Raw genomic sequence first — 20,983 nt, forward strand, 5'->3', positions numbered from 1 at the left:
AATTTCCAGCCTCATATCAAAGGGTCTGAAAACGTATTAAATAAGTTTTTTTAAATATTTTTTCATTAATAAACTATATGTTATCGCTTTGTCATTATGGGTTTGTGTATAGTACCCATTAAAAACTAGCGGTTACATCAAGCAGCTGTAATGACAAAATAATCTAGGTAGACTGCAAGGTTTAGACAAAACTCAACTGTTTCAAACCAAATGCTAGCCTCTGGCATTGGGAAATATTGAATATTACAAAATGTTTCCGCCGGTTTCGAACCGGGACCTTTCGCGTGTGAGGCGAACGTGATAACCACTACACTACGGAAACCTAATGTGTGGAAAACTAAGGGTGTGACTGACTTTCGCGTGTGAGGCGAACGTGATAACCACTACACTACTGAAACTACAATACAAAAAGAGGAAGTCGTGGAAAATATTAGGAATGCCCACAAGTCTACCTCACATAATATCCCAAATTGAGTACCACAGAAAGAGCCATAATACCCATTAAAACTAGCGGTCAAACAGGAAAATGGTTCCAATCGTTTTTCCACCATTCATATTCCCCACGGGGGATTTTAAAACACTTGAAATAAGGGCTGTGTTTCTTGTCAGCTTACCCTGGCATGGTAAACTATTTGAATCATTATGGACCTCAGACCACACGTAGCAGGAATGTATTCAGAGCGCCCAAGCTAGCCACACATGCAGAGTGCGTTACGCGACTAAAAAAGGTATGTCTGAATAGCAAATATTGAGAAGTGCGAAGGAAAAGCATGAATTCCGAAATTGGGACAGAGTCCTAAGTGAATAGGCTTACTGTCCAATTTTTTAAAATATGTTTCCGCCCGGTCTCGAACCGGGGACCTTTCGCGTGTTAAGCGAACGTGATAACCACTACACTACGGAAACCTAATGAGTGGAATTCAAAGGGTGTGACTGACTTTGGCTGGGTGGGACATTTATCGCTCTCAGAACCTAATGAAATCAGAAATTACTTAGTCCATTATTAACATAAGGCTTGAGAAGCCGGGAATTATTGTGTGCCGCCGGCTCTTGGAAGAGGCTTGGTGGTTCAAAACTTCTTCCATTTAAGAGTGATGGAAGCCACTGTGTTCTTGGTACCTTCAATGCTGGCAGAAATGACCAATCATTGAATTTACCACAGTGGACTCCATCAAGTTAAAGAAAATATCTAAGGATGATCAATGGAAACAGGATGGACCTGAGCTCAATTTCCAGCCTCATCAGCAAAGGGTCTGAAAACGGTATGTAAATACGTTTTTTTTAAATATTTTTTTCATTAATAAAACTATATGTTATCGCTTTGTCATTATGGGGTATTGTGTATAGTACCCATTAAAAACTAGCGGTCACATCAAGCAGCTGTAATGACAGAAAATATCTCGGTAGACTGCAAGGTTTAGACAAAACTCAACTGTTTCAAACCAAATGCTAGCCTCTGGGCATTGGGAAATATTGAATATTACAAAATGTTTCCGCACGGTTTCGGAACCGGGGACCTTTCGCGTGTGAGGCGAACGTTGATAACCACTACACTACGGAAACCTAATGTGTGGAAAACTAAGGGTGTGACTGACTTTCGCGTGTGAGGCGAACGTGATAACCACTACACTACTGAAACTACAATACAAAAAGAGGAAGTCGTGGAAAATATTAGGAATGCCCACAAGTCTACCTCACATAATATCCCAAATTGAGTACCACAGAAAGAGCCATAATACCCATTAAAACTAGCGGTCAAACAGGAAAATGGTTCCAATCGTTTTTCCTACCATTCATATTCCCCACGGGGGATTTTAAAAACACTTGAAATAAGGGCTGTGTTTCTTGTCAGCTTACCCCTGGCATGGTAAACTATTTGAATCATTATGGACCTCAGACCACACGTAGCAGGAATGTATTCAGAGCGCCCAAGCTAGCCACACATGCAGAGTGCGTTACGCGACTAAAAAAGGTATGTCTGAATAGCAAATATTGAGAAGTGCGAAGGAAAAGCATGAATTCCGAAATTGGGACAGATCCTAAGTGAATAGGCTTACTGTCCAATTTTTTTAAAATATGTTTCCGCCCGGGCTCGAACCGGGGACCTTTCGCGTGTTAAGCGAACTGATAACCACTACACTACGGAAACCTAATGAGTGGAATTCAAAGGGTGTGACTGACTTGGGCTGGGTGGGACATTTATCGCTCGCAGAACCTAATGAAATCAGAAATTACTTAGTCCATTAATTAAGCAATAAGGCTTGAGAAGCCGGGAATTATTGTGTGCCGCCGGCTCTTGGAAGAGGCTTGGTGGTTCAAAACTTCTTCCATTTAAGAGTGATGGAAGCCACTGTGTTCTTGGGTACCTTCAATGCTGCAGAAATGACCAATCATTTGAATTTACCACAGGTGGACTCCAATCAAGTTAAAGAAATATCTAAGGATGATCAATGGAAACAGGATGGACCTGAGCTCAATTTCCAGCCTCATAGCAAAGGGTCTGAAAACGTATGTAAATAAAAGTTTTTTTTTAAATATTTTTTCATTAATAAAAACTATATGTTATCGCTTTGTCATTATGGGGTATTGTGTATAGTACCCATTAAAAACTAGCGGTCACATCAAGCAGCTGTAATGACAGAAAATAATCTAGGTAGACTGCAAGGTTTCGACAAAACTCAACTGTTTCAAACCAAATGCTAGCCTCTGGGCATTGGGAAATATTGAATATTACAAAATGTTTCCGCACGGTTTCGAACCGGGGACCTTTCGCGTGTGAGGCGAACGTGATAACCACTACACTACGGAAACCTAATGTGTGGAAAACTAAGGGTGTGACTGACTTTCGCGTGTGAGGCGAACGTGATAACCACTACACTACTGAAACTACAATACAAAAAGAGGAAGTCGTGGAAAATATTAGGAATGCCCACAAGTCTACCTCACATAATATCCCAAATTGAGTACCACAGAAAGAGCCATAATACCCATTAAAAACTAGCGGTCAAACAGGAAAATGGTTCCAATCGTTTTTCTACCATTCATATTCCCCACGGGGGATTTTAAAAACACTTGAAATAAGGGCTGTGTTTCTTGTCAGCTTACCCTGGCATGGTAAACTATTTGAATCATTATGGACCTCAGACCACACGTAGCAGGAATGTATTCAGAGCGCCCAAGCTAGCCACACATGCAGAGTGCGTTACGCGACTAAAAAAGGTATGTCTGAATAGCAAATATTGAGAAGTGCGAAGGAAAAGCATGAATTCCGAAATTGGGACAGAGTCCTAAGTGAATAGGCTTACTGTCCAATTTTTTAAAATATGTTTCCGCCCGGTCTCGAACCGGGGACCTTTCGCGTGTTAAGCGAACGTGATAACCACTACACTACGGAAACCTAATGAGTGGAATTCAAAGGGTGTGACTGACTTTGGCTGGGTGGGACATTTATCGCTCGCAGAACCTAATGAAATCAGAAATTACTTAGTCCATTAATTAAGCAATAAGGCTTGAGAAGCCGGGAATTATTGTGTGCCGCCGGCTCTTGGAAGAGGCTTGGTGGTTCAAAACTTCTTCCATTTAAGAGTGATGGAAGCCACTGTGTTCTTGGGTACCTTCAATGCTGCAGAAATGACCAATCATTTGAATTTACCACAGGTGGACTCCAATCAAGTTAAAGAAATATCTAAGGATGATCAATGGAAACAGGATGGACCTGAGCTCAATTTCCAGCCTCATAGCAAAGGGTCTGAAAACGTATGTAAATAAGTTTTTTTTTAAATATTTTTTTCATTAATAAAAACTATATGTTATCGCTTTGTCATTATGGGGTATTGTGTATAGTACCCATTAAAAACTAGCGGTCACATCAAGCAGCTGTAATGACAGAAAATAATCTAGGTAGACTGCAAGGTTTCGACAAAACTCAACTGTTTCAAAACAAATGCTAGCCTCTGGGCATTGGGAAATATTGAATATTACAAAATGTTTCCGCACGGTTTCGAACCGGGGACCTTTCGCGTGTGAGGCGAACGTGATAACCACTACACTACGGAAACCTAATGTGTGGAAAACTAAGGGTGTGACTGACTTTCGCGTGTGAGGCGAACGTGATAACCACTACACTACTGAAACTACAATACAAAAAGAGGAAGTCGTGGAAAATATTAGGAATGCCCACAAGTCTACCTCACATAATATCCCAAATTGAGTACCACAGAAAGAGCCATAATACCCATTAAAAACTAGCGGTCAAACAGGAAAATGGTTCCAATCGTTTTTCTACCATTCATATTCCCCACGGGGGATTTTAAAAACACTTGAAATAAGGGCTGTGTTTCTTGTCAGCTTACCCTGGCATGGTAAACTATTTGAATCATTATGGACCTCAGACCACACGTAGCAGGAATGTATTCAGAGCGCCCAAGCTAGCCACACATGCAGAGTGCGTTACGCGACTAAAAAAGGTATGTCTGAATAGCAAATATTGAGAAGTGCGAAGGAAAAGCATGAATTCCGAAATTGGGACAGAGTCCTAAGTGAATAGGCTTACTGTCCAATTTTTTAAATATGTTTCCGCCCGGTCTCGAACCGGGGACCTTTCGCGTGTTAAGCGAACGTGATAACCACTACACTACGGAAACCTAATGAGTGGAATTCAAAGGGTGTGACTGACTTTGGCTGGGTGGGACATTTATCGCTCGCAGAACCTAATGAAATCAGAAATTACTTAGTCCATTAATTAAGCAATAAGGCTTGAGAAGCCGGGAATTATTGTGTGCCGCCGGCTCTTGGAAGAGGCTTGGTGGTTCAAAACTTCTTCCATTTAAGAGTGATGGAAGCCACTGTGTTCTTGGGTACCTTCAATGCTGCAGAAATGACCAATCATTTGAATTTACCACAGGTGGACTCCAATCAAGTTAAAGAAATATCTAAGGATGATCAATGGAAACAGGATGGACCTGAGCTCAATTTCCAGCCTCATAGCAAAGGGTCTGAAAACGTATGTAAATAAGTTTTTTTTTAAATATTTTTTTCATTAATAAAAACTATATGTTATCGCTTTGTCATTATGGGGTATTGTGTATAGTACCCATTAAAAACTAGCGGTCACATCAAGCAGCTGTAATGACAGAAAATAATCTAGGTAGACTGCAAGGTTTCGACAAAACTCAACTGTTTCAAAACAAATGCTAGCCTCTGGGCATTGGGAAATATTGAATATTACAAAATGTTTCCGCACGGTTTCGAACCGGGGACCTTTCGCGTGTGAGGCGAACGTGATAACCACTACACTACGGAAACCTAATGTGTGGAAAACTAAGGGTGTGACTGACTTTCGCGTGTGAGGCGAACGTGATAACCACTACACTACTGAAACTACAATACAAAAAGAGGAAGTCGTGGAAAATATTAGGAATGCCCACAAGTCTACCTCACATAATATCCCAAATTGAGTACCACAGAAAGAGCCATAATACCCATTAAAAACTAGCGGTCAAACAGGAAAATGGTTCCAATCGTTTTTCTACCATTCATATTCCCCACGGGGGATTTTAAAAACACTTGAAATAAGGGCTGTGTTTCTTGTCAGCTTACCCTGGCATGGTAAACTATTTGAATCATTATGGACCTCAGACCACACGTAGCAGGAATGTATTCAGAGCGCCCAAGCTAGCCACACATGCAGAGTGCGTTACGCGACTAAAAAAGGTATGTCTGAATAGCAAATATTGAGAAGTGCGAAGGAAAAGCATGAATTCCGAAATTGGGACAGAGTCCTAAGTGAATAGGCTTACTGTCCAATTTTTTAAAATATGTTTCCGCCCGGTCTCGAACCGGGGACCTTTCGCGTGTTAAGCGAACGTGATAACCACTACACTACGGAAACCTAATGAGTGGAATTCAAAGGGTGTGACTGACTTTGGCTGGGTGGGACATTTATCGCTCGCAGAACCTAATGAAATCAGAAATTACTTAGTCCATTAATTAAGCAATAAGGCTTGAGAAGCCGGGAATTATTGTGTGCCGCCGGCTCTTGGAAGAGGCTTGGTGGTTCAAAACTTCTTCCATTTAAGAGTGATGGAAGCCACTGTGTTCTTGGGTACCTTCAATGCTGCAGAAATGACCAATCATTTGAATTTACCACAGGTGGACTCCAATCAAGTTAAAGAAATATCTAAGGATGATCAATGGAAACAGGATGGACCTGAGCTCAATTTCCAGCCTCATAGCAAAGGGTCTGAAAACGTATGTAAATAAGTTTTTTTTTAAATATTTTTTTCATTAATAAAAACTATATGTTATCGCTTTGTCATTATGGGGTATTGTGTATAGTACCCATTAAAAACTAGCGGTCACATCAAGCAGCTGTAATGACAGAAAATAATCTAGGTAGACTGCAAGGTTTCGACAAAACTCAACTGTTTCAAACCAAATGCTAGCCTCTGGGCATTGGGAAATATTGAATATTACAAAATGTTTCCGCACGGTTTCGAACCGGGGACCTTTCGCGTGTGAGGCGAACGTGATAACCACTACACTACGGAAACCTAATGTGTGGAAAACTAAGGGTGTGACTGACTTTCGCGTGTGAGGCGAACGTGATAACCACTACACTACTGAAACTACAATACAAAAAGAGGAAGTCGTGGAAAATATTAGGAATGCCCACAAGTCTACCTCACATAATATCCCAAATTGAGTACCACAGAAAGAGCCATAATACCCATTAAAAACTAGCGGTCAAACAGGAAAATGGTTCCAATCGTTTTTCTACCATTCATATTCCCCACGGGGGATTTTAAAAACACTTGAAATAAGGGCTGTGTTTCTTGTCAGCTTACCCTGGCATGGTAAACTATTTGAATCATTATGGACCTCAGACCACACGTAGCAGGAATGTATTCAGAGCGCCCAAGCTAGCCACACATGCAGAGTGCGTTACGCGACTAAAAAAGGTATGTCTGAATAGCAAATATTGAGAAGTGCGAAGGAAAAGCATGAATTCCGAAATTGGGACAGAGTCCTAAGTGAATAGGCTTACTGTCCAATTTTTTAAAATATGTTTCCGCCCGGTCTCGAACCGGGGACCTTTCGCGTGTTAAGCGAACGTGATAACCACTACACTACAGAAACCTAATGAGTGGAATTCAAAGGGTGTGACTGACTTTGGCTGGGTGGGACATTTATCGCTCGCAGAACCTAATGAAATCAGAAATTACTTAGTCCATTAATTAAGCAATAAGGCTTGAGAAGCCGGGAATTATTGTGTGCCGCCGGCTCTTGGAAGAGGCTTGGTGGTTCAAAACTTCTTCCATTTAAGAGTGATGGAAGCCACTGTGTTCTTGGGTACCTTCAATGCTGCAGAAATGACCAATCATTTGAATTTACCACAGGTGGACTCCAATCAAGTTAAAGAAATATCTAAGGATGATCAATGGAAACAGGATGGACCTGAGCTCAATTTCCAGCCTCATAGCAAAGGGTCTGAAAACGTATGTAAATAAGTTTTTTTTTAAATATTTTTTTCATTAATAAAAACTATATGTTATCGCTTTGTCATTATGGGGTATTGTGTATAGTACCCATTAAAAACTAGCGGTCACATCAAGCAGCTGTAATGACAGAAAATAATCTAGGTAGACTGCAAGGTTTCGACAAAACTCAACTGTTTCAAAACAAATGCTAGCCTCTGGGCATTGGGAAATATTGAATATTACAAAATGTTTCCGCACGGTTTCGAACCGGGGACCTTTCGCGTGTGAGGCGAACGTGATAACCACTACACTACGGAAACCTAATGTGTGGAAAACTAAGGGTGTGACTGACTTTCGCGTGTGAGGCGAACGTGATAACCACTACACTACTGAAACTACAATACAAAAAGAGGAAGTCGTGGAAAATATTAGGAATGCCCACAAGTCTACCTCACATAATATCCCAAATTGAGTACCACAGAAAGAGCCATAATACCCATTAAAAACTAGCGGTCAAACAGGAAAATGGTTCCAATCGTTTTTCTACCATTCATATTCCCCACGGGGGATTTTAAAAACACTTGAAATAAGGGCTGTGTTTCTTGTCAGCTTACCCTGGCATGGTAAACTATTTGAATCATTATGGACCTCAGACCACACGTAGCAGGAATGTATTCAGAGCGCCCAAGCTAGCCACACATGCAGAGTGCGTTACGCGACTAAAAAAGGTATGTCTGAATAGCAAATATTGAGAAGTGCGAAGGAAAAGCATGAATTCCGAAATTGGGACAGAGTCCTAAGTGAATAGGCTTACTGTCCAATTTTTTAAAATATGTTTCCGCCCGGTCTCGAACCGGGGACCTTTCGCGTGTTAAGCGAACGTGATAACCACTACACTACGGAAACCTAATGAGTGGAATTCAAAGGGTGTGACTGACTTTGGCTGGGTGGGACATTTATCGCTCGCAGAACCTAATGAAATCAGAAATTACTTAGTCCATTAATTAAGCAATAAGGCTTGAGAAGCCGGGAATTATTGTGTGCCGCCGGCTCTTGGAAGAGGCTTGGTGGTTCAAAACTTCTTCCATTTAAGAGTGATGGAAGCCACTGTGTTCTTGGGTACCTTCAATGCTGCAGAAATGACCAATCATTTGAATTTACCACAGGTGGACTCCAATCAAGTTAAAGAAATATCTAAGGATGATCAATGGAAACAGGATGGACCTGAGCTCAATTTCCAGCCTCATAGCAAAGGGTCTGAAAACGTATGTAAATAAGTTTTTTTTTAAATATTTTTTTCATTAATAAAAACTATATGTTATCGCTTTGTCATTATGGGGTATTGTGTATAGTACCCATTAAAAACTAGCGGTCACATCAAGCAGCTGTAATGACAGAAAATAATCTAGGTAGACTGCAAGGTTTCGACAAAACTCAACTGTTTCAAACCAAATGCTAGCCTCTGGGCATTGGGAAATATTGAATATTACAAAATGTTTCCGCACGGTTTCGAACCGGGGACCTTTCGCGTGTGAGGCGAACGTGATAACCACTACACTACGGAAACCTAATGTGTGGAAAACTAAGGGTGTGACTGACTTTCGCGTGTGAGGCGAACGTGATAACCACTACACTACTGAAACTACAATACAAAAAGAGGAAGTCGTGGAAAATATTAGGAATGCCCACAAGTCTACCTCACATAATATCCCAAATTGAGTACCACAGAAAGAGCCATAATACCCATTAAAAACTAGCGGTCAAACAGGAAAATGGTTCCAATCGTTTTTCTACCATTCATATTCCCCACGGGGGATTTTAAAAACACTTGAAATAAGGGCTGTGTTTCTTGTCAGCTTACCCTGGCATGGTAAACTATTTGAATCATTATGGACCTCAGACCACACGTAGCAGGAATGTATTCAGAGCGCCCAAGCTAGCCACACATGCAGAGTGCGTTACGCGACTAAAAAAGGTATGTCTGAATAGCAAATATTGAGAAGTGCGAAGGAAAAGCATGAATTCCGAAATTGGGACAGAGTCCTAAGTGAATAGGCTTACTGTCCAATTTTTTAAATATGTTTCCGCCCGGTCTCGAACCGGGGACCTTTCGCGTGTTAAGCGAACGTGATAACCACTACACTACGGAAACCTAATGAGTGGAATTCAAAGGGTGTGACTGACTTTGGCTGGGTGGGACATTTATCGCTCTCAGAACCTAATGAAATCAGAAATTACTTAGTCCATTAATTAAGCAATAAGGCTTGAGAAGCCGGGAATTATTGTGTGCCGCCGGCTCTTGGAAGAGGCTTGGTGGTTCAAAACTTCTTCCATTTAAGAGTGATGGAAGCCACTGTGTTCTTGGGTACCTTCAATGCTGCAGAAATGACCAATCATTTGAATTTACCACAGGTGGACTCCAATCAAGTTAAAGAAATATCTAAGGATGATCAATGGAAACAGGATGGACCTGAGCTCAATTTCCAGCCTCATAGCAAAGGGTCTGAAAACGTATGTAAATAAGTTTTTTTTTAAATATTTTTTTCATTAATAAAAACTATATGTTATCGCTTTGTCATTATGGGGTATTGTGTATAGTACCCATTAAAAACTAGCGGTCACATCAAGCAGCTGTAATGACAGAAAATAATCTAGGTAGACTGCAAGGTTTAGACAAAACTCAACTGTTTCAAACCAAATGCTAGCCTCTGGGCATTGGGAAATATTGAATATTACAAAATGTTTCCGCACGGTTTCGAACCGGGGACCTTTCGCGTGTGAGGCGAACGTGATAACCACTACACTACGGAAACCTAATGTGTGGAAAACTAAGGGTGTGACTGACTTTCGCGTGTGAGGCGAACGTGATAACCACTACACTACTGAAACTACAATACAAAAAGAGGAAGTCGTGGAAAATATTAGGAATGCCCACAAGTCTACCTCACATAATATCCCAAATTGAGTACCACAGAAAGAGCCATAATACCCATTAAAAACTAGCGGTCAAACAGGAAAATGGTTCCAATCGTTTTTCCACCATTCATATTCCCCACGGGGGATTTTAAAAACACTTGAAATAAGGGCTGTGTTTCTTGTCAGCTTACCCTGGCATGGTAAACTATTTGAATCATTATGGACCTCAGACCACACGTAGCAGGAATGTATTCAGAGCGCCCAAGCTAGCCACACATGCAGAGTGCGTTACGCGACTAAAAAAGGTATGTCTGAATAGCAAATATTGAGAAGTGCGAAGGAAAAGCATGAATTCCGAAATTGGGACCGAGTCCTAAGTGAATAGGCTTACTGTCCAATTTTTTAAAATATGTTTCCGCCCGGTCTCGAACCGGGGACCTTTCGCGTGTTAAGCGAACGTGATAACCACTACACTACGGAAACCTAATGAGTGGAATTCAAAGGGTGTGACTGACTTTGGCTGGGTGGGACATTTATCGCTCTCAGAACCTAATGAAATCAGAAATTACTTAGTCCATTAATTAAGCAATAAGGCTTGAGAAGCCGGGAATTATTGTGTGCCGCCGGCTCTTGGAAGAGGCTTGGTGGTTCAAAACTTCTTCCATTTAAGAGTGATGGAAGCCACTGTGTTCTTGGGTACCTTCAATGCTGCAGAAATGACCAATCATTTGAATTTACCACAGGTGGACTCCAATCAAGTTAAAGAAATATCTAAGGATGATCAATGGAAACAGGATGGACCTGAGCTCAATTTCCAGCCTCATAGCAAAGGGTCTGAAAACGTATGTAAATAAGTTTTTTTTTAAATATTTTTTTCATTAATAAAAACTATATGTTATCGCTTTGTCATTATGGGGTATTGTGTATAGTACCCATTAAAAACTAGCGGTCACATCAAGCAGCTGTAATGACAGAAAATAATCTAGGTAGACTGCAAGGTTTAGACAAAACTCAACTGTTTCAAACCAAATGCTAGCCTCTGGGCATTGGGAAATATTGAATATTACAAAATGTTTCCGCACGGTTTCGAACCGGGGACCTTTCGCGTGTGAGGCGAACGTGATAACCACTACACTACGGAAACCTAATGTGTGGAAAACTAAGGGTGTGACTGACTTTCGCGTGTGAGGCGAACGTGATAACCACTACACTACTGAAACTACAATACAAAAAGAGGAAGTCGTGGAAAATATTAGGAATGCCCACAAGTCTACCTCACATAATATCCCAAATTGAGTACCACAGAAAGAGCCATAATACCCATTAAAAACTAGCGGTCAAACAGGAAAATGGTTCCAATCGTTTTTCCACCATTCATATTCCCCACGGGGGATTTTAAAAACACTTGAAATAAGGGCTGTGTTTCTTGTCAGCTTACCCTGGCATGGTAAACTATTTGAATCATTATGGACCTCAGACCACACGTAGCAGGAATGTATTCAGAGCGCCCAAGCTAGCCACACATGCAGAGTGCGTTACGCGACTAAAAAAGGTATGTCTGAATAGCAAATATTGAGAAGTGCGAAGGAAAAGCATGAATTCCGAAATTGGGACCGAGTCCTAAGTGAATAGGCTTACTGTCCAATTTTTTTAAATATGTTTCCGCCCGGTCTCGAACCGGGGACCTTTCGCGTGTTAAGCGAACGTGATAACCACTACACTACGGAAACCTAATGAGTGGAATTCAAAGGGTGTGACTGACTTTGGCTGGGTGGGACATTTATCGCTCTCAGAACCTAATGAAATCAGAAATTACTTAGTCCATTAATTAAGCAATAAGGCTTGAGAAGCCGGGAATTATTGTGTGCCGCCGGCTCTTGGAAGAGGCTTGGTGGTTCAAAACTTCTTCCATTTAAGAGTGATGGAAGCCACTGTGTTCTTGGGTACCTTCAATGCTGCAGAAATGACCAATCATTTGAATTTACCACAGGTGGACTCCAATCAAGTTAAAGAAATATCTAAGGATGATCAATGGAAACAGGATGGACCTGAGCTCAATTTCCAGCCTCATAGCAAAGGGTCTGAAAACGTATGTAAATAAGTTTTTTTTTAAATATTTTTTTCATTAATAAAAACTATATGTTATCGCTTTGTCATTATGGGGTATTGTGTATAGTACCCATTAAAAACTAGCGGTCACATCAAGCAGCTGTAATGACAGAAAATAATCTAGGTAGACTGCAAGGTTTAGACAAAACTCAACTGTTTCAAACCAAATGCTAGCCTCTGGGCATTGGGAAATATTGAATATTACAAAATGTTTCCGCACGGTTTCGAACCGGGGACCTTTCGCGTGTGAGGCGAACGTGATAACCACTACACTACGGAAACCTAATGTGTGGAAAACTAAGGGTGTGACTGACTTTCGCGTGTGAGGCGAACGTGATAACCACTACACTACTGAAACTACAATACAAAAAGAGGAAGTCGTGGAAAATATTAGGAATGCCCACAAGTCTACCTCACATAATATCCCAAATTGAGTACCACAGAAAGAGCCATAATACCCATTAAAAACTAGCGGTCAAACAGGAAAATGGTTCCAATCGTTTTTCCACCATTCATATTCCCCACGGGGGATTTTAAAAACACTTGAAATAAGGGCTGTGTTTCTTGTCAGCTTACCCTGGCATGGTAAACTATTTGAATCATTATGGACCTCAGACCACACGTAGCAGGAATGTATTCAGAGCGCCCAAGCTAGCCACACATGCAGAGTGCGTTACGCGACTAAAAAAGGTATGTCTGAATAGCAAATATTGAGAAGTGCGAAGGAAAAGCATGAATTCCGAAATTGGGACCGAGTCCTAAGTGAATAGGCTTACTGTCCAATTTTTTAAATATGTTTCCGCCCGGTCTCGAACCGGGGACCTTTCGCGTGTTAAGCGAACGTGATAACCACTACACTACGGAAACCTAATGAGTGGAATTCAAAGGGTGTGACTGACTTTGGCTGGGTGGGACATTTATCGCTCTCAGAACCTAATGAAATCAGAAATTACTTAGTCCATTAATTAAGCAATAAGGCTTGAGAAGCCGGGAATTATTGTGTGCCGCCGGCTCTTGGAAGAGGCTTGGTGGTTCAAAACTTCTTCCATTTAAGAGTGATGGAAGCCACTGTGTTCTTGGGTACCTTCAATGCTGCAGAAATGACCAATCATTTGAATTTACCACAGGTGGACTCCAATCAAGTTAAAGAAATATCTAAGGATGATCAATGGAAACAGGATGGACCTGAGCTCAATTTCCAGCCTCATAGCAAAGGGTCTGAAAACGTATGTAAATAAGTTTTTTTTTAAATATTTTTTTCATTAATAAAAACTATATGTTATCGCTTTGTCATTATGGGGTATTGTGTATAGTACCCATTAAAAACTAGCGGTCACATCAAGCAGCTGTAATGACAGAAAATAATCTAGGTAGACTGCAAGGTTTAGACAAAACTCAACTGTTTCAAACCAAATGCTAGCCTCTGGGCATTGGGAAATATTGAATATTACAAAATGTTTCCGCACGGTTTCGAACCGGGGACCTTTCGCGTGTGAGGCGAACGTGATAACCACTACACTACGGAAACCTAATGTGTGGAAAACTAAGGGTGTGACTGACTTTCGCGTGTGAGGCGAACGTGATAACCACTACACTACTGAAACTACAATACAAAAAGAGGAAGTCGTGGAAAATATTAGGAATGCCCACAAGTCTACCTCACATAATATCCCAAATTGAGTACCACAGAAAGAGCCATAATACCCATTAAAAACTAGCGGTCAAACAGGAAAATGGTTCCAATCGTTTTTCCACCATTCATATTCCCCACGGGGGATTTTAAAAACACTTGAAATAAGGGCTGTGTTTCTTGTCAGCTTACCCTGGCATGGTAAACTATTTGAATCATTATGGACCTCAGACCACACGTAGCAGGAATGTATTCAGAGCGCCCAAGCTAGCCACACATGCAGAGTGCGTTACGCGACTAAAAAAGGTATGTCTGAATAGCAAATATTGAGAAGTGCGAAGGAAAAGCATGAATTCCGAAATTGGGACCGAGTCCTAAGTGAATAGGCTTACTGTCCAATTTTTTTAAATATGTTTCCGCCCGGTCTCGAACCGGGGACCTTTCGCGTGTTAAGCGAACGTGATAACCACTACACTACGGAAACCTAATGAGTGGAATTCAAAGGGTGTGACTGACTTTGGCTGGGTGGGACATTTATCGCTCTCAGAACCTAATGAAATCAGAAATTACTTAGTCCATTAATTAAGCAATAAGGCTTGAGAAGCCGGGAATTATTGTGTGCCGCCGGCTCTTGGAAGAGGCTTGGTGGTTCAAAACTTCTTCCATTTAAGAGTGATGGAAGCCACTGTGTTCTTGGGTACCTTCAATGCTGCAGAAATGACCAATCATTTGAATTTACCACAGGTGGACTCCAATCAAGTTAAAGAAATATCTAAGGATGATCAATGGAAACAGGATGGACCTGAGCTCAATTTCCAGCCTCATAGCAAAGGGTCTGAAAACGTATGTAAATAAGTTTTTTTTTAAATATTTTTTTCATTAATAAAAACTATATGTTATCGCTTTGTCATTATGGGGTATTGTGTATAGTACCCATTAAAAACTAGCGGTCACATCAAGCAGCTGTAATGACAGAAAATAATCTAGGTAGACTGCAAGGTTTAGACAAAACTCAACTGTTTCAAACCAAATGCTAGCCTCTGGGCATTGGGAAATATTGAATATTACAAAATGTTTCCGCACGGTTTCGAACCGGGGACCTTTCGCGTGTGAGGCGAACGTGATAACCACTACACTACGGAAACCTAATGTGTGGAAAACTAAGGGTGTGACTGACTTTCGCGTGTGAGGCGAACGTGATAACCACTACACTACTGAAACTACAATACAAAAAGAGGAAGTCGTGGAAAATATTAGGAATGCCCACAAGTCTACCTCACATAATATCCCAAATTGAGTACCACAGAAAGAGCCATAATACCCATTAAAAACTAGCGGTCAAACAGGAAAATGGTTCCAATCGTTTTTCCACCATTCATATTCCCCACGGGGGATTTTAAAAACACTTGAAATAAGGGCTGTGTTTCTTGTCAGCTTACCCTGGCATGGTAAACTATTTGAATCATTATGGACCTCAGACCACACGTAGCAGGAATGTATTCAGAGCGCCCAAGCTAGCCACACATGCAGAGTGCGTTACGCGACTAAAAAAGGTATGTCTGAATAGCAAATATTGAGAAGTGCGAAGGAAAAGCATGAATTCCGAAATTGGGACCGAGTCCTAAGTGAATAGGCTTACTGTCCAATTTTTTAAAATATGTTTCCGCCCGGTCTCGAACCGGGGACCTTTCGCGTGTTAAGCGAACGTGATAACCACTACACTACAGAAACCTAATGAGTGGAATTCAAAGGGTGTGACTGACTTTGGCTGGGTGGGACATTTATCGCTCTCAGAACCTAATGAAATCAGAAATTACTTAGTCCATTAATTAAGCAATAAGGCTTGAGAAGCCGGGAATTATTGTGTGCCGCCGGCTCTTGGAAGAGGCTTGGTGGTTCAAAACTTCTTCCATTTAAGAGTGATGGAAGCCACTGTGTTCTTGGGTACCTTCAATGCTGCAGAAATGACCAATCATTTGAATTTACCACAGGTGGACTCCAATCAAGTTAAAGAAATATCTAAGGATGATCAATGGAAACAGGATGGACCTGAGCTCAATTTCCAGCCTCATAGCAAAGGGTCTGAAAACGTATGTAAATACGTTTTTTTTTAAATATTTTTTTCATTAATAAAAACTATATGTTATCGCTTTGTCATTATGGGGTATTGTGTATAGTACCCATTAAAAACTAGCGGTCACATCAAGCAGCTGTAATGACAGAAAACAATCTACATTTTAGTTTGTTTTACCTTGGATTATATTGCCATTTATTTGGATATATCCATTACAATGACCCTGATAAATGAATTTGCCTGGCTCAGAGAAGCTGTCAGTCTGGTCACATTCATACAGATCGCACGGAGGAGGTCCCCCAAAAAACGGCAACATTGATCCACAGGTCGGAGAGGTAGACAGCAAGGTTTAGACAAACCTCAACTGTTTCAAACCAAATGTTAGCCTCTGGGCATTGGGAAATATTGAATATTACAAAATGCTTCCGCCCGGTTTCGAACCGGGGACCTTTCGCGTGTGAGGCGAACGTGATAACCACTACACTACGGAAACCTAATGAGTGTAATTCAAAGGGTGTGGCTGACTTTGGCTGGGTGGGACGTTTATCGCTCTCAGAACCTAATGAAATCAGAAATTACTTAGTCCATTAATTAAGCAATAAGGCTTGAGAAGCCGGGAATTATTGTGTGCCGCCGGCTCTTGGAAGAGGCTTGGTGGTTCAAAACTTCTTCCATTTAAGAGTGATGGAAGCCACTGTGTTCTTGGGTACCTTCAATGCTGCAGAAATGACCAATCATTTGAATTTACCACAGGTGGACTCCAATCAAGTTGAAGAAACATCTAAGGATGATCAATGGAAACAGGATGAACCTGAGCTCAATTTCCAGCCTCATAGCAAAGGGTCTGAAAACGTATGTATATAAGTTTTTTTTTAAATATTTTTTTCATTAATAAAAACTATATGTTATCGCTTTGTCATTATGGGGTATTGTGTATAGTACCCATTAACAACTAGCGGTCACATCAAGCAGCTGTAATGACAGAAAATAATCTAGGTAGACTGCAAGGTTTAGACAAAACTCAACTGTTTCAAACCAAATGCTAGCCTCTGGGCATTGGGAAATATTGAATATTACAAAATGTTTCCGCACGGTTTCGAACCGGGGACCTTTCGCGTGTGAGGCGAACGTGATAACCACTACACTACGGAAACCTAATGTGTGGAAAACTAAGGGTGTGACTGACTTTCGCGTGTGAGGCGAACGTGATAACCACTACACTACTGAAACTACAATACAAAAAGAGGAAGTCGTGGAAAATATTAGGAATGCCCACAAGTCTACCTCACATAATATCCCAAATTGAGTACCACAGAAAGAGCCATAATACCCATTAAAAACTAGCGGTCAAACAGGAAAATGGTTCCAATCGTTTTTCCACCATTCATATTCCCCACGGGGGATTTTAAAAACACTTGAAATAAGGGCTGTGTTTCTTGTCAGCTTACCCTGGCATGGTAAACTATTTGAATCATTATGGACCTCAGACCACACGTAGCAGGAATGTATTCAGAGCGCCCAAGCTAGCCACACATGCAGAGTGCGTTACGCGACTAAAAAAGGTATGTCTGAATAGCAAATATTGAGAAGTGCGAAGGAAAAGCATGAATTCCGAAATTGGGACCGAGTCCTAAGTGAATAGGCTTACTGTCCAATTTTTTTAAATATGTTTCCGCCCGGTCTCGAACCGGGGACCTTTCGCGTGTTAAGCGAACGTGATAACCACTACACTACAGAAACCTAATGAGTGGAATTCAAAGGGTGTGACTGACTTTGGCTGGGTGGGACATTTATCGCTCTCAGAACCTAATGAAATCAGAAATTACTTAGTCCATTAATTAAGCAATAAGGCTTGAGAAGCCGGGAATTATTGTGTGCCGCCGGCTCTTGGAAGAGGCTTGGTGGTTCAAAACTTCTTCCATTTAAGAGTGATGGAAGCCACTGTGTTCTTGGGTACCTTCAATGCTGCAGAAATGACCAATCATTTGAATTTACCACAGGTGGACTCCAATCAAGTTAAAGAAATATCTAAGGATGATCAATGGAAACAGGATGGACCTGAGCTCAATTTCCAGCCTCATAGCAAAGGGTCTGAAAACGTATGTAAATAAGTTTTTTTTTAAATATTTTTTCATTAATAAAAACTATATGTTATCGCTTTGTCATTATGGGGTATTGTGTATAGTACCCATTAACAACTAGCGGTCACATCAAGCAGCTGTAATGACAGAAAATAATCTAGGTAGACTGCAAGGTTTAGACAAAACTCAACTGTTTCAAACCAAATGCTAGCCTCTGGGCATTGGGAAATATTGAATATTACAAAATGTTTCCGCACGGTTTCGAACCGGGGACCTTTCGCGTGTGAGGCGAACTGTGATAACCACTACACTACGGAAACCTAATGTGTGGAAAACTAAGGGTGTGACTGACTTTCGCGTGTGAGGCGAACGTGATAACCACTACACTACTGAAACTACAATACAAAAAGAGGAAGTCGTGGAAAATATTAGGAATGCCCACAAGTCTACCTCACATAATATCCCAAATTGAGTACCACAGAAAGAGCCATAATACCCATTAAAAACTAGCGGTCAAACAGGAAAATGGTTCCAATCGTTTTTCCACCATTCATATTCCCCACGGGGGATTTTAAAAACACTTGAAATAAGGGCTGTGTTTCTTGTCAGCTTACCCTGGCATGGTAAACTATTTGAATCATTATGGACCTCAGACCACACGTAGCAGGAATGTATTCAGAGCGCCCAAGCTAGCCACACATGCAGAGTGCGTTACGCGACTAAAAAAGGTATGTCTGAATAGCAAATATTGAGAAGTGCGAAGGAAAAGCATGAATTCCGAAATTGGGACCGAGTCCTAAGTGAATAGGCTTACTGTCCAATTTTTTAAAATATGTTTCCGCCCGGTCTCGAACCGGGGACCTTTCGCGTGTTAAGCGAACGTGATAACCACTACACTACAGAAACCTAATGAGTGGAATTCAAAGGGTGTGACTGACTTTGGCTGGGTGGGACATTTATCGCTCTCAGAACCTAATGAAATCAGAAATTACTTAGTCCATTAATTAAGCAATAAGGCTTGAGAAGCCGGGAATTATTGTGTGCCGCCGGCTCTTGGAAGAGGCTTGGTGGTTCAAAACTTCTTCCATTTAAGAGTGATGGAAGCCACTGTGTTCTTGGGTACCTTCAATGCTGCAGAAATGACCAATCATTTGAATTTACCACAGGTGGACTCCAATCAAGTTAAAGAAATATCTAAGGATGATCAATGGAAACAGGATGGACCTGAGCTCAATTTCCAGCCTCATAGCAAAGGGTCTGAAAACGTATGTAAATACGTTTTTTTTTAAATATTTTTTTCATTAATAAAAACTATATGTTATCGCTTTGTCATTATGGGGTATTGTGTATAGTACCCATTAAAAACTAGCGGTCACATCAAGCAGCTGTAATGACAGATAACAATCTACATTTTAGTTTGTTTTACCTTGGATTATATTGCCATTTATTTGGATATATCCATTACAATGACCCTGATAAATGAATTTGCCTGGCTCAGAGAAGCTGTCAGTCTGGTCACATTCATACAGATCGCACGGAGGAGGTCCCCCAAAAAACGGCAACATTGATCCACAGGTCGGAGAGGTAGACAGCAAGGTTTAGACAAACCTCAACTGTTTCAAACCAAATGTTAGCCTCTGGGCATTGGGAAATATTGAATATTACAAAATGCTTCCGCCCGGTCTCGAACCGGGGACCTTTCGCGTGTTAAGCGAACGTGATAACCACTACACTACGGAAACCTAATGAGTGGAATTCAAAGGGTGTGGCTGACTTTGGCTGGGTGGGACATTTATCGCTCTCAGAACCTAATGAAATCAGAAATTACTTAGTCCATTAATTAAGCAATAAGGCTTGAGAAGCCGGGAATTATTGTGTGCCGCCGGCTCTTGGAAGAGGCTTGGTGGTTCAAAACTTCTTCCATTTAAGAGTGATGGAAGCCACTGTGTTCTTGGGTACCTTCAATGCTGCAGAAATGACCAATCATTTGAATTTACCACAGGTGGACTCCAATCAAGTTAAAGAAATATCTAAGGATGATCAATGGAAACAGGATGGACCTGAGCTCAATTTCCAGCCTCATAGCAAAGGGTCTGAAAACGTATGTATATAAGTTTTTTTTTAAATATTTTTTTCATTAATAAAAACTATATGTTATCGCTTTGTCATTATGGGGTATTGTGTATAGTACCCATTAACAACTAGCGGTCACATCAAGCAGCTGTAATGACAGAAAATAATCTAGGTAGACTGCAAGGTTTAGACAAAACTCAACTGTTTCAAACCAAATGCTAGCCTCTGGGCATTGGGAAATATTGAATATTACAAAATGTTTCCGCACGGTTTCGAACCGGGGACCTTTCGCGTGTGAGGCGAACGTGATAACCACTACACTACGGAAACCTAATGTGTGGAAAACTAAGGGTGTGACTGACTTTCGCGTGTGAGGCGAACGTGATAACCACTACACTACTGAAACTACAATACAAAAAGAGGAAGTCGTGGAAAATATTAGGAATGCCCACAAGTCTACCTCACATAATATCCCAAATTGAGTACCACAGAAAGAGCCATAATACCCATTAAAAACTAGCGGTCAAACAGGAAAATGGTTCCAATCGTTTTTCCACCATTCATATTCCCCACGGGGGATTTTAAAAACACTTGAAATAAGGGCTGTGTTTCTTGTCAGCTT

At 41.0% G+C, this 20,983-nt stretch overlaps 30 non-coding genes across 30 annotated transcripts; all 30 read right to left on the reverse strand.

Annotated features, from left to right (window-relative positions):
- Nucleotides 1-251: 251 nt before the first annotated feature.
- Nucleotides 252-322, reverse strand: trnav-cac (transfer RNA valine (anticodon CAC)). Its single transcript has one exon. It is a non-coding gene; the product is annotated as a tRNA-Val (tRNA).
- Nucleotides 323-833: 511 nt separating this feature from the next.
- trnav-aac (transfer RNA valine (anticodon AAC)) lies at nt 834-906 on the reverse strand. The gene has a single exon. It is a non-coding gene; the product is annotated as a tRNA-Val (tRNA).
- Nucleotides 907-2,738: 1,832 nt separating this feature from the next.
- On the reverse strand, nt 2,739-2,811 carry trnav-cac (transfer RNA valine (anticodon CAC)). Its single transcript has one exon. It is a non-coding gene; the product is annotated as a tRNA-Val (tRNA).
- Nucleotides 2,812-3,324: 513 nt separating this feature from the next.
- On the reverse strand, nt 3,325-3,397 carry trnav-aac (transfer RNA valine (anticodon AAC)). Its single transcript has one exon. It is a non-coding gene; the product is annotated as a tRNA-Val (tRNA).
- Nucleotides 3,398-3,985: 588 nt separating this feature from the next.
- On the reverse strand, nt 3,986-4,058 carry trnav-cac (transfer RNA valine (anticodon CAC)). Its single transcript has one exon. It is a non-coding gene; the product is annotated as a tRNA-Val (tRNA).
- A 512-nt stretch (nt 4,059-4,570) lies between these two features.
- Nucleotides 4,571-4,643, reverse strand: trnav-aac (transfer RNA valine (anticodon AAC)). Its single transcript has one exon. It is a non-coding gene; the product is annotated as a tRNA-Val (tRNA).
- A 588-nt stretch (nt 4,644-5,231) lies between these two features.
- Nucleotides 5,232-5,304, reverse strand: trnav-cac (transfer RNA valine (anticodon CAC)). Its single transcript has one exon. It is a non-coding gene; the product is annotated as a tRNA-Val (tRNA).
- A 513-nt stretch (nt 5,305-5,817) lies between these two features.
- Nucleotides 5,818-5,890, reverse strand: trnav-aac (transfer RNA valine (anticodon AAC)). Its single transcript has one exon. It is a non-coding gene; the product is annotated as a tRNA-Val (tRNA).
- A 588-nt stretch (nt 5,891-6,478) lies between these two features.
- On the reverse strand, nt 6,479-6,551 carry trnav-cac (transfer RNA valine (anticodon CAC)). The gene has a single exon. It is a non-coding gene; the product is annotated as a tRNA-Val (tRNA).
- Nucleotides 6,552-7,064: 513 nt separating this feature from the next.
- trnav-aac (transfer RNA valine (anticodon AAC)) lies at nt 7,065-7,137 on the reverse strand. Its single transcript has one exon. It is a non-coding gene; the product is annotated as a tRNA-Val (tRNA).
- A 588-nt stretch (nt 7,138-7,725) lies between these two features.
- On the reverse strand, nt 7,726-7,798 carry trnav-cac (transfer RNA valine (anticodon CAC)). Its single transcript has one exon. It is a non-coding gene; the product is annotated as a tRNA-Val (tRNA).
- Nucleotides 7,799-8,311: 513 nt separating this feature from the next.
- trnav-aac (transfer RNA valine (anticodon AAC)) lies at nt 8,312-8,384 on the reverse strand. The gene has a single exon. It is a non-coding gene; the product is annotated as a tRNA-Val (tRNA).
- Nucleotides 8,385-8,972: 588 nt separating this feature from the next.
- Nucleotides 8,973-9,045, reverse strand: trnav-cac (transfer RNA valine (anticodon CAC)). Its single transcript has one exon. It is a non-coding gene; the product is annotated as a tRNA-Val (tRNA).
- Nucleotides 9,046-9,557: 512 nt separating this feature from the next.
- trnav-aac (transfer RNA valine (anticodon AAC)) lies at nt 9,558-9,630 on the reverse strand. The gene has a single exon. It is a non-coding gene; the product is annotated as a tRNA-Val (tRNA).
- A 588-nt stretch (nt 9,631-10,218) lies between these two features.
- trnav-cac (transfer RNA valine (anticodon CAC)) lies at nt 10,219-10,291 on the reverse strand. The gene has a single exon. It is a non-coding gene; the product is annotated as a tRNA-Val (tRNA).
- Nucleotides 10,292-10,804: 513 nt separating this feature from the next.
- On the reverse strand, nt 10,805-10,877 carry trnav-aac (transfer RNA valine (anticodon AAC)). The gene has a single exon. It is a non-coding gene; the product is annotated as a tRNA-Val (tRNA).
- Nucleotides 10,878-11,465: 588 nt separating this feature from the next.
- Nucleotides 11,466-11,538, reverse strand: trnav-cac (transfer RNA valine (anticodon CAC)). Its single transcript has one exon. It is a non-coding gene; the product is annotated as a tRNA-Val (tRNA).
- A 513-nt stretch (nt 11,539-12,051) lies between these two features.
- Nucleotides 12,052-12,124, reverse strand: trnav-aac (transfer RNA valine (anticodon AAC)). Its single transcript has one exon. It is a non-coding gene; the product is annotated as a tRNA-Val (tRNA).
- Nucleotides 12,125-12,712: 588 nt separating this feature from the next.
- Nucleotides 12,713-12,785, reverse strand: trnav-cac (transfer RNA valine (anticodon CAC)). The gene has a single exon. It is a non-coding gene; the product is annotated as a tRNA-Val (tRNA).
- A 512-nt stretch (nt 12,786-13,297) lies between these two features.
- On the reverse strand, nt 13,298-13,370 carry trnav-aac (transfer RNA valine (anticodon AAC)). The gene has a single exon. It is a non-coding gene; the product is annotated as a tRNA-Val (tRNA).
- Nucleotides 13,371-13,958: 588 nt separating this feature from the next.
- Nucleotides 13,959-14,031, reverse strand: trnav-cac (transfer RNA valine (anticodon CAC)). Its single transcript has one exon. It is a non-coding gene; the product is annotated as a tRNA-Val (tRNA).
- Nucleotides 14,032-14,544: 513 nt separating this feature from the next.
- On the reverse strand, nt 14,545-14,617 carry trnav-aac (transfer RNA valine (anticodon AAC)). Its single transcript has one exon. It is a non-coding gene; the product is annotated as a tRNA-Val (tRNA).
- Nucleotides 14,618-15,205: 588 nt separating this feature from the next.
- trnav-cac (transfer RNA valine (anticodon CAC)) lies at nt 15,206-15,278 on the reverse strand. The gene has a single exon. It is a non-coding gene; the product is annotated as a tRNA-Val (tRNA).
- Nucleotides 15,279-15,791: 513 nt separating this feature from the next.
- trnav-aac (transfer RNA valine (anticodon AAC)) lies at nt 15,792-15,864 on the reverse strand. The gene has a single exon. It is a non-coding gene; the product is annotated as a tRNA-Val (tRNA).
- A 763-nt stretch (nt 15,865-16,627) lies between these two features.
- On the reverse strand, nt 16,628-16,700 carry trnav-cac (transfer RNA valine (anticodon CAC)). Its single transcript has one exon. It is a non-coding gene; the product is annotated as a tRNA-Val (tRNA).
- Nucleotides 16,701-17,288: 588 nt separating this feature from the next.
- Nucleotides 17,289-17,361, reverse strand: trnav-cac (transfer RNA valine (anticodon CAC)). Its single transcript has one exon. It is a non-coding gene; the product is annotated as a tRNA-Val (tRNA).
- Nucleotides 17,362-17,874: 513 nt separating this feature from the next.
- Nucleotides 17,875-17,947, reverse strand: trnav-aac (transfer RNA valine (anticodon AAC)). The gene has a single exon. It is a non-coding gene; the product is annotated as a tRNA-Val (tRNA).
- Nucleotides 17,948-19,121: 1,174 nt separating this feature from the next.
- Nucleotides 19,122-19,194, reverse strand: trnav-aac (transfer RNA valine (anticodon AAC)). The gene has a single exon. It is a non-coding gene; the product is annotated as a tRNA-Val (tRNA).
- Nucleotides 19,195-19,957: 763 nt separating this feature from the next.
- trnav-aac (transfer RNA valine (anticodon AAC)) lies at nt 19,958-20,030 on the reverse strand. Its single transcript has one exon. It is a non-coding gene; the product is annotated as a tRNA-Val (tRNA).
- A 588-nt stretch (nt 20,031-20,618) lies between these two features.
- On the reverse strand, nt 20,619-20,691 carry trnav-cac (transfer RNA valine (anticodon CAC)). Its single transcript has one exon. It is a non-coding gene; the product is annotated as a tRNA-Val (tRNA).
- Between the last annotated feature and the right edge of the window lie 292 nt (nt 20,692-20,983).

The sequence above is a fragment of the Oncorhynchus kisutch genome, unplaced genomic scaffold, assembly GCF_002021735.2.
Source record: "Oncorhynchus kisutch isolate 150728-3 unplaced genomic scaffold, Okis_V2 scaffold986, whole genome shotgun sequence".
NCBI lineage: Eukaryota > Metazoa > Chordata > Actinopteri > Salmoniformes > Salmonidae > Oncorhynchus > Oncorhynchus kisutch.